The 10842-nt window shown below is 45.7% G+C and overlaps 1 protein-coding gene across 2 annotated transcripts in view; it reads right to left on the reverse strand.

Moving 5' to 3' along the window:
* The window catches only part of C2cd5 (C2 calcium dependent domain containing 5), a 107932-nt gene extending 105111 nt beyond the window's left edge, over positions 1–2821 (reverse strand). For both annotated transcript variants that reach the window (XM_031383830.1, XM_031383826.1), the window contains exon 1: positions 2817–2821. The gene's annotated coding sequence lies outside the window, so the exon portion shown is untranslated. The remainder of the gene's footprint in view (positions 1–2816) is intronic.
* Between the last annotated feature and the right edge of the window lie 8021 nt (positions 2822–10842).

Here is a 10842-nt window from a genome sequence, read left to right on the forward strand (position 1 = left end):
CCCTTCCTGCTCTGTGTGGGATGCCCAGGACCCCTTCCTGCTCTGTGTGTGGGATGCCCAGGACCCTTTCTGCTCTTTTCACCTGTCTCTAGTTAAGTGACTCCTATTCATGCTTCAGATTCCAACCAAGACATCAGTTCCTAAAATCTGTGAGTCCCCAAAGAAGATCGCTTGCCTTGCGACGTAGTGCAATAACTAGCCAAGGTGACCCATCCTGCTGCTATGAGCCTCGTGGCCAAATACTGACCATTGGCGAGTGCTTCTTCCCAACTGCTAATAACACAAGCCCCATGTTGACAGCATTGCCCGCTTCCACGTACTACTACCGCACCCCTGGCTCATGATACAAGCAGTTATTTTATTACACATTTATTATAAGCGGAAGTAGCCTGCCCTGCACATGGCCTTGTGAAGGAGAGAGACATAGTAACATTCCTGTCATCATGGCACTCAAATCAGAAAGCAGGAAAATTACAGCTAGTCTAAGGACAGCTTTGGTTACATAGTAAACATCAAGTCAGCCAGGCCTACATACCCCACACCCAGCCTTAAAAAGAGGGAGGTGGGTAGATATCTGTGTATCTAAAATTCTAGGGGCTAGCAAATAGGCAATTCCACTCGATTAAAATCTTGACTCTGCCATTTACTAACCATGGAACTGGTGAGTTCCTTATGCCTTCCTGTAGGACAGGACTGGGGTTAAGAGCACTTGCTATTCTTGCAGAGGATCTGGGTTTGGTTCCCTGCACACATATTGTAGCTTGCAGCCATCTATAACTCTAATCCCAGGTGTTCTGGTGCCCTCTTCTGGCTTCTATGAGCATTGCATACATGTGGTGCACATAAATACCTGCAGGCAAAATGCTCAAGCACATAAAGTAAACCTAAAAAATATGTGTTAACTTAAAAGCTACCCTCAGGGCTAGAGCAAAGAAAAAAATGGGTAATGCAAAGCACAGGGAGAAGAGGTGCAAGAAGTTAATTTCCAGTTATGGTTTGAATAGGAAATGCCCTCACAGGCTCAGGTATTCATAGCAATCTCAGTGTCAAATGTGTCATCCTCACATGGCAGTATCTTGTCAGGTAGCAACAGCTTTACAGTGTGAGGAAGAACGAACAGTGACACGCTTTTGAAGAATGTGTGGTCCTCTTCCTTTCCTCCGTGGCCCCTCACCCCTGTCTACCATGCAGTAATGGACCTCCTCCACCACAGGGTCCCCTGGCAGGGGACTCAAGCCAAGCAGATGAGACCCAGAGACCATGCACCAAAGCCATGAACTAAAACACTGGTTTTTCCCCTCAAGTTGCTTGTGTTAGATGCTTGTCACAGTGACACAAAAATCTGACATACTTCACCATAGTAACACACCACAGCTGTGGATTTACCTATTCACTCCCATATGTTTATTTGTAGATATGAGGCTGTTACTCAGAGCCTACATAAACAAAACAGCTGTAGCTTCCTGAAACTGAGATTTTTATTTTTTATAAACTAAGCCGATAGATTCTTTAAAGATCTTTTGTCAAGGTCTGATTTTTGTCTTTGTCTATTTTAATCACTTGTTTATTTATTTACTTTGAGAGAAGGTCTTTCTCTGTACTCCTTGTTGTCCTGGAAATCACTATGTAGAACAGCCTGGCTTTGAACTTACAGAGATCCGATTGCCTTTTCCTCCAAAATGCTGAGACTACAGGCACGCACCACCACGCCCGGCCCTCATTTGTTTATTTTTAATTATGTATCTGTGCAGCGTGTCTGTGTGGGAATATGTGCATGTGAGGTGCTGACAGGCCAGAAGACTGCTGGATGCTTGTCACTGGAGCCTCACCTGGTCCTGAGCCATCACGTGGGTATTAGGAAACCAAATCCAATCCTTTCCAAGAGCAGAAAGTGCTCGTAAGCACTGAGCTATTTCTCTGGCCCCTGAAGTCTATTTTATCCATATTAAGAAAGCTTAGGCCAAGTTCTATTTTCTTTTTTTTTTTCAAGTTCTATTTTCTAATGACATATTTCTACTAGTAAAATTTGATATTTACAAGTTATGTTTATTATAAATAGCATCATCGAATGAATGAATTAGAAAATGAAAGAGAAAGTAAAGATGGTTATTTTTCAATGTGTTATTTGACTAACCTTTGACCCCTTCAAATATATTCACCTCATTTTGTTTTTATGTTTTTTTTTCCAAGACAGAACCTCAATATGTAGTTCATGATGGCTCTATATTCATGGTGTGACCCAAACTAGTCCAGACTCATAATCCTTGTGCCTCAGCCTCACAAGAGCTGAGATCACTGGTATATACTAACACGCCCAGGTTAGTCGTCACTTTTCAAGACCTTTTAGGACCTTCTGGTCTTAGGACTCCACCTTCCCCGAGCACTGCTGGGTGCTGAGATGTTTCCTCCCTCCTGACCACAAGGCAGATTGAGCAAAAGGCTTGTGAGGATAAAAATAGGCCCCTTGGTTTTATATTTTAAGAAACTAGGTTAACATGGAAATTTGTCTGTTTTGTGAATACTCCCCCTCTTTCCTTCCTGTAATATGTAAACAACATCTAATTTTAACATTCTATTTCAGTTGTCATATTTTCTGCAAGTACAAAAATCTGGAGGCAAAAGATGAGTGTAATTGTATCTTGAAGGAAAACACACACGAGAAAAAACTGGTGGTCAGTGCTGCTATTGTTCTTATTGTTGTCAAAGATTTAAGTGGGCTCATGGTTTGATTTCTTTCTCTAGAAAAAAAATAGGCACATCTTGTTCACTATTGATCTTGTTTCCCCTACCTTAAGGTAGCTCTATTCAAAGTTGACCCAAATTTTACTCCCACTGTCATGGTTTGAATATGCTTGGCCTAGCTAGGGAGTGGCACTATTTGGAAGTGTGGCCCTGTTGGAGTAGGTGTGTCACTGTGGGAGTGGACTTTAAGACCCTCATTCTAGCTGCCTGGAAGTCAATATTCTGCTAGCAGCCTTCAGATGAAGATGTAGAACTCTCAGCTCCTCCTGCACCATGCCTGCCTGGATGCTGCCGTGCTCCCACCTTGATGATAATGGACTGAACCTTTGAACCTGTAGCCAGCCTCAATTAAATGTTGTCCTTTTAAGAGTTGCCTTGGTCATGGTGTCTGTTCATATCAGTAAAACGTTAACTAAGACCGTCTCCCCATATCAATATTTAATAATAATACACTGTACAAGGCACAAGATCTGTAAGATAGAGCTCACAAGGATGCCAAGGTTTCTCTACGTCATATAAACTGGCTTGGAAATCATGTTGTAGACCAGGCTAGTGTAAAACTCACAGCAATCTTCCTGCCTCAGCCTCTCTAGTGCTGGTACTGGAGATGCGGGCCTGCATGCTGTGCTGGCACTGGAGATGCGGGCCTGCATGCTGTGCTGGCACTGGAGATGCGGGCCTGCATGCTGTGCTGGCACTGGAGATGCGGGCCGCATGCTGCGATTTTTTTTTCTTTGACAAAAGGGTTCATCTATCCCAGACTGGCCACAGCCTCAGTAAATAGCCAAGGCTAGCCCTGAGTTTCCTCCTCCCTTGTTGGGTCTCTCAGCTGTAAGACACCAGAGCTTGTGACCAGAGACTCAACTCACGTCTGCTGTGCCTAAAACAAAGACTCACTACTATGAGTTCCGCCTTCGAAGATTCTAGAGGAAACTACACGTGCTGGCTGACATGTCTACAGCCTGAGGACATCTGTAGTTGACCTCCTCCCCCACTGTGGACTGCGCCTCCAGCCACTCCCTGAATCGAGACCTGAGAGATGTCCTGAGTCTCCACCTTCAGCCCAGCAGCCAGCTTCCCTTGGACTCCCCCTTGACTTTGTTTAGACTCTTCCTGACTCCTCCCGAATCCCTTATGTTATTCAAATGTCATTGTAACCTAGAGATTCAGTTTGCTCTCTTGTATATAAATGCTGAACCCCCAAAGTAAAGGCAAGCCTTGATTGGAAACCCTCAACTTGGCTTCGTGTCCTTTTTTTCTCGAACTCTGTGTTTCAGGTCTCCTTTCTTCCTTCAGTAGAGGCAGAACCCGGTTCATGAAACTGCGGGACAGTTTCACTCCCTCAGTCCCCCACGTGCTAAGAGTACAACCGTGCACCACCACACCCAGCTGTCAGAGTCACAAGCTCATCAGTAAAATGTCTATGAATGAAAATCATAACATAATAAATGACAGTGAAGTAAGTGTCAACTGAAGAGTTTAAAAAATAAATTCTAGTGGGTTGTGGTGGCACACGCCTTTAATCCTAGCACTTGGGAAGCAGAGGCAGGTGGATCTCTGTGAGTTTGAGGCCAGCCTGGTCTACAAAGCAATTCTAGGACAGCCAGGGCTACACAGAGAAGGCCTGTCTCAAAAAAATAATTGTCATGGTTTGTATAAGATTGGCCCAGGGAGTGGCACTATTTGGAGGTGTGGCCTTGTTGAAATAGGAGTGTTACTGTGGCTGTAAGACCTGTCCTAGCTCCCCGGAAGCCAGTCTTCTGCTAGCAGCCTTAAGATGAAGATGTAGAACTCTCAACTCCCCCTGCACCATGCCTGCCTGGATGCTGCCATGCTCCTGCCTTGATGATAATGGACTGAACCTCTGAACCTGTAAGCCAGCCCAATTAAATGTTGTCTTTTATAAGACTTGCCTTGGCCATGGTGTCTAGTCACAGGAGAAAAGCCCTAACTAAAATAATAATAAGTAACAATAATAACAACAACAACAACAATAATAATAATAATCTGAGAATAATTGTGGCAGAACCCTCATGTCAAAGGTAGAATTTAAAGGACAGAAATCCAAGGTGCAAGTATACAGCTGTACCCCCAGCACTTCAGCAGTCAGCGGGCTGAGGCAGGGGCAAGGTGAGTTCCAAGTTCTTGAAAAGAGGACAGAATTTGGGCAAGACATTTTGAAAATATTTGTATTTACATGTTTGTATGTGTACCTGCATGAGTGTATGTGTACCATGTGTGTACATGTGCCCACAGGGTCCAGAGAGTTCTGGATCACCTGCAACTGGAGTTAGTTACAGGCACTTGTGAGCCATCCATTGTTTCTGTTGGCAATTTAACAGGGCTCCTCTGCTAGCGAGAGCAGTGAGTGCCCGTAACCATTGGACTATCCCTCCAGCCTCTGACTTGGACATTTTTGAGCTAATCAAAATCTGAAACAATGGAAATTCCGTTTAAAAAGAATCAAGGGTAAAATGCCTAGACAAAGTTAATTTGGGCAGAATTGGGATTTGTGCAGAAAGACCGTGGCTTGGAAAAAAGAAAAGTCATGTCCAGAAAAATAACGTGACAGGCAGAACTGGGAAGGAGGCTATCCAAGACAGAACCAAAGAAGGCAGTGTGGTGGGGAGACCTCTAGTAAAGTTACTGTGCTTCACAGTGACTGTCATGTGAGATTTCAGGATGAACCGGAAACTGAAAACAAGATGCAAACGGACATTGTTGTTCCTTCATTATTAAGTTAGCACAAAGGCAGACAGGGAACCAAGAAGGAAACTCCTGAGCTCTCTGTCCTCGGTGAAAATCAAGTGGAGAAAGAAATGGGCTGAGTTGATGAGACCTGGGTACCACACACCGGGCAAGGGAAGTGCAGAGATGAGGAAGAACACTCCAACAACACTCGGCTCTGCTTCAAATCGGAAAGCCAGGATGACTAGCCCAGAGCGAGCAACGTGGCTCAGTGGGCAGAGCGCTTACCTGGCACACATGAAACACTGGGATTGGTCCCTGGGACAACATAAACTGGGCGTGGTGGTACACACCTGTAACCTCGGCTTCGGAAGTATAGGCACGAGGATCAGGAGTTCAAGGTAATCCTTGGCTACACGGTTAATCTCAAGGCCAAACGGAGCTACAGGAGGTCCTATCACCCCTCAGAAATACAACAGAGCAAGGAGGCCTGCTTTGAACACGTTGGGTTGTTCCATGAATTTATCCAACTCTTCCGACTTGTCCTGACCACTTGAACATGTAGAAGGTTAAGCATGTATGACGCTTCTGAGGGCTGCTTTGTCAGTGGCTCTGCCTCCTGTCCTTTGGTTTTGCTACCTGATGCTGAAGGTGTCTCCCAGTAGAACTCGCTTTCATTGTCGACCCAGAATCTGGATGGAATCACTCCTTGCCTGTGGAAAAACTCTGCTCATCGAAGTCCACTATGACCAGATAGGCGCTGGGCTCAGCGCAGTATGGGAGACCCCCTTCTTTGGCAGTTTCTCCTTCTCTGACTTCGGCTGGGGGATTCTAATATTCGCCTCTCTACCTAAGGAATGTCACATAGCCTCAATTAGTTTATAAGGATCAATTTCCTTTCTCCTGACAAAACCTTTTCAGTCAGCACTTGAGATTCCAGAAGTGCTTCCCCATGCTAATGAGGTATGCTAATGAGGTACCCTTAGCCCCCAGCCAATGACCTTTGCACATCCTGGATGGTCCTGCCCTCAGTCCCCCAAAACTTTATAAGCCTTCAATCACCCTAAGTTAAGTTGACCTTCCTACTGACAAGAGGTCCCAGTTACTCACCTTAAGAACTCGCAGGGCTTCTGAACTCCTTGTTCTGCTCCCACTGCCCTTGTGGACCGAATCCACCGATGACCCACCAGAGCAGGGAGACCCACACGTGCCTTGCAAGGATACCTTCCCCAACCATGGGGCCTAAAAGGGAGTCCAGTAAAGTTCTCTTCCTTTGCAATTTATTTAGGATATAGACTAAAACAAAATGACAAAATGGCTCAACACCCCCTCAGTCCTTGTTATATGTCTTAGATTTATTTTATGTGTATGATGCTTTGCCTGCATGTATGTATTGTATGTGCATCATGTGTATGTGGTGCCCACAGAGGCCAGGGAACATCAGATCCCCTGGACCTGTAGTTACAGGTGCTTGTGAGCCTCCATGAGGGGATTGGAAACAAAACCCAGGTTTTCCACAAGAGTAAAATGCACTTTTTCTTTGATAGTTAAAATAGGGTTTTGTAGTTTAAGCTGGCCTTGAACTCATGACCTTGAGCTCCTGATCCCGTGTTTTTCCTTCCAAGACCTAGGACTACAGATGTACACCATGATAATTATTTTTAAAAAGTTGGTTGTTTTGTTTACAGAGAAAGGGATTAAACCCAAACCACGACAGGCTGAGTATATGCGCCGTCTCTGCAGGTGGGTGTCTATAGCTCTGTCTACCCCAGCCTGCACAGGTGGGTGTGTGCTCTGTCTACCCTGTCCCCAGCCTGCACAGGTGGGTGTGTGCTCTGTCTACCCTGTCCCCAGCCTGCACAGGTGGGTGTGTGCTCTGTCTGCCCTGTCCCCAGCCTGCACAGGTGGGTGTGTGCTCTGTCTACCCTGTCCCCAGCCTGCACAGGTGGGTGTGTGCTCTGTCTACCCTGTCCCCAGCCTGCACAGGTGGGTGTGTGCTCTGTCTACCCTGTCCCCAGCCTGCACAGGTGGGTGTGTGCTCTGTCTATCCTGTCCCCAGCCTGCACAGGTGGGTGTGTGCTCTGTCCGCCCTGTCCCCAGCCTGCACAGGTGGGTGTGTCCTTTGTCTGCCCTGTCCCCAGCCTGCACAGGTGGGTGTGTGATCTGTCTACCCTGTCCCCAGCCTTTGCACAGGTGGGTGTGTCCTCTGTCTACCCTATCCCCAGCCTGCACAGGTGAGTGTGTGCTCTGTCTACCCCAGTTCCAGATGGCTTGCATTTTCTTTCTCTCTCCCTCTTCTTTCTTCCTTCCATTTCTGACTAGCAGGCAAAGAAATGGGTTTCACTGTGATATTTTCATATATACACATACATAATGACATGCATATCAGTCATTATACTTTGTTCTTCGCCTTCTCCCCAGCCCTCACCCATATCACCCCACCCCCCGCCCCTTTTATGGTCCCCTCTCTTCTTCTAAAGTTTCCTGTCACATATATCCTATCTCCCTACTTATTCTTTCCCACTCCACTCTTTAAACCTCCTCCTCTTTCATATTCCCTTCAATAGCTTCACATATGTATAGTTTAAAATACTCCACAGATGAGAAAGATGTGCAACATTTGTCTGGCTGGCTGACTTTTATTTTTTCTGTTGGCAGCGCTCTGAATGAAACGCAGGTCGTTGCACAGGCTGGATGGGCCCTCTGCCTCCGGGCTACGTTACTGTCCTGAACGCTTCTCATACAGAATGCAGTGGACCCAGGACTTACCCCAGCACTCTTGCCCCCCTGCCCAGGACCTAGGCAGTCCAAGAGAAGAGCAGCACAGTGGGGTGGGTAGCTTTCATAGTCACAAGGCAGTGGCAGGAGTCACAGAAACCACGTCTAGAGGAAATAGGAGTCTTGCTCCTTGGGCTATTTTTGCAATCGGTCTCTTTTTAGTGGTTACAAAAGTCACACTGTTGATGCTTAAAATATTTACTCTCTGCCTAATCTGATGGAAACTTTGAAAAGAAAGAAAGCTTGGCATTTCTATTCTGAATCAGGCACAAATTCCAAAATAGGAATAACCAGCTGACCTGCAAGGTGAAGCTCCGACACTGCTCCATTTGCTGAGCGGAGCTGGCTAGGACTTCCTTGTCTTCCATAGCATGATTATGACATTCCTCACCCAAGAACACATCTGCTCCTCAGGTTTCCAATTTTATTCTGTCTCCAATTTGTGCTTTTTTTTAAAAAAATAAGGAAAAAAATGTATATATTTTGCCATAGTCAGACTTATTCTACACAAGTGATCTACTGCTCAGCTATAGCTCTCTGTGTAGCCCTGGCTGGCCTGGAACTCACTCTGTAGCCCAGGCTGGCCTCGAACTCAGAAATTCACCTGTCTCTGCTTCCCAAGTGCTGGGATTAAAGGCGTGTGCCACCACTGCATGTTTATCTATATATTTTATGTGTAGGGGTTGCTACACGTATATATGACTGTACACCATGCACAAGCAGAGCCCATGAGGACCAGAAAAGGCTTCAGGTTCCCTGGAACTAGAGTTACAAATGATTGTGAGCCACCATGGTCCTCACACATGTGCAGCAGATGTTTCACCCACTAAGCCACCTCCTCACCCCGGAGCTGTAATATTTCAATAACTGCATCTTTCTTGGTTGCAACATACTTCTTTTATGGCCAAGCTGAATGTTTTCTTTTCCTTTTTCGTGTGTTTTGTTACTGCTTGTTTTTTGTTTGTTTGTTTGTTTGTTTTTGAGACAGGCTTTTTGTGTGTATGTGTGTAGACCTGGCTGTCCTAGAACTCACTCTGTAGACCAGGTTGGCCTTGAACCCAGAGATCTGCCTGTCCCTCCAGAGTCCTGGGATTGAAGGCGTGTGCCACCACCACCACCACCTGACTACAGAACATTTTTCAAATTATTCCACTCTGGTTTTGGTTTCTGTTTTCCACTGCAAACTCATCTAAATGGAGCCAACCGAGTCCCTACTGCACCCTAACTGGTGTCAGTCTTGAAAGTTCTCCTGCCAGATTGATTGCTCTGTCACTTTTAAACTCGGTGCCCTATAAAGTCTTAGGACACAAACAAAATGCAGACAATCTTGTTTCCACAGGTGACATGGGTGTTCTCTAGTCCATGTCCTGATGGAGTCCCTGTTCCCATCTTCAGTTCGTGAGCCTGGCTTTCATTGTCCACAATCCCACTGGAATCACCCGGTTAGCTGATCTGACAGCATCATAGGGTATCTCTAGTTTACAGCGTGGAACATTTTCGCATACTTCTCACAAGCCAGGCCCAAGGGTCTGAAAAGTGTGCGTTCAGGTTTAGTCTCGCCATTTCTCAATGCTGATGGCTTTTCCATCACAATGTCCAGACTCCCAAGAGAAACAAGTAAGTAGAGAGCAATCCAGAAAGGTGCTTGACATCTGGCTCTGTTCTCCATATGCACACATACACACACGTGTGCATATATACCTATACACATGTGCATATGCACCAACACACACACACAAATATACCTTACAGCCACAAGAATGTGGGAATGCATACAGATAAGGTAGTGCCAAACAGAAAGTCTAGGGAAAGAAGTCCCAGAAGAGAGTGTAAGCCCTGTCTGTTTTTTTAAATTTATTTATTTATTTATGTTTGTATGTATGTATGCTTGCTTTTCTTCTCCATGTAGCCCTGGCTGTCCTGGAACTCACTCTGTAGACAAGGCTGGTTTCAAACTCAGAGACCGGCCTGCCTCTGTCTCCCAAGTGATAAGATTAATTATAGCAGTTTTCAGCGTGTGGGTCTTACACCCCCTTTGGGGGTCACACATCAGATATCTTTCTTACTACATATTTACATTATGATTCATAACAATAGCAAAATTACAGTTACAAAGGAACAATGAAATGGTTTTATGGAGGGTCACCACAACATGAGGAACTGTATTAAAGCGCCAGAATATCTGGCAGTGGTGGGACACACCTTTAATCCTAGCAGCTGGGAGGCAGAAGCAGGAGGATCTCTGTGAGTTCGAGGCCAGCCTGGTCTAGAGAATGAGTTCCAAGACAGCCAAAGCTACACAGAGAAACCCTGTCTCAAAAAAAAAAAAAAAAAGAAGAAGAAGGCAGGTGGGGTGAGAACGTCAGCGTTAGGGAGGTTGACTACCCGATTAAAGCATAGACTCTCACCACCTGGCTTCAATAAGCTATTGCAAACCTGCCCCGGCCTTCGAGACAATGTCTTACTTTTCTTAATCAATGGCTGTGATCAATCATGAACCTTGAGCGTCTCAAAGGAGTTAGTGAGAAAACTGCAGTGGTGTCTGGATAAGCAGCTCCTAGCGGTCAGAGCTCCCTTTGTGGGTAAATGTCCTAGGGGCTGCAGACAGGCTGTTCCTGATAGATCAAAAACCAA

Source organism: Mastomys coucha, unplaced genomic scaffold, assembly GCF_008632895.1.
Source record: "Mastomys coucha isolate ucsf_1 unplaced genomic scaffold, UCSF_Mcou_1 pScaffold20, whole genome shotgun sequence".
In the NCBI taxonomy this organism is placed as follows: Eukaryota; Metazoa; Chordata; class Mammalia; order Rodentia; family Muridae; genus Mastomys; species Mastomys coucha.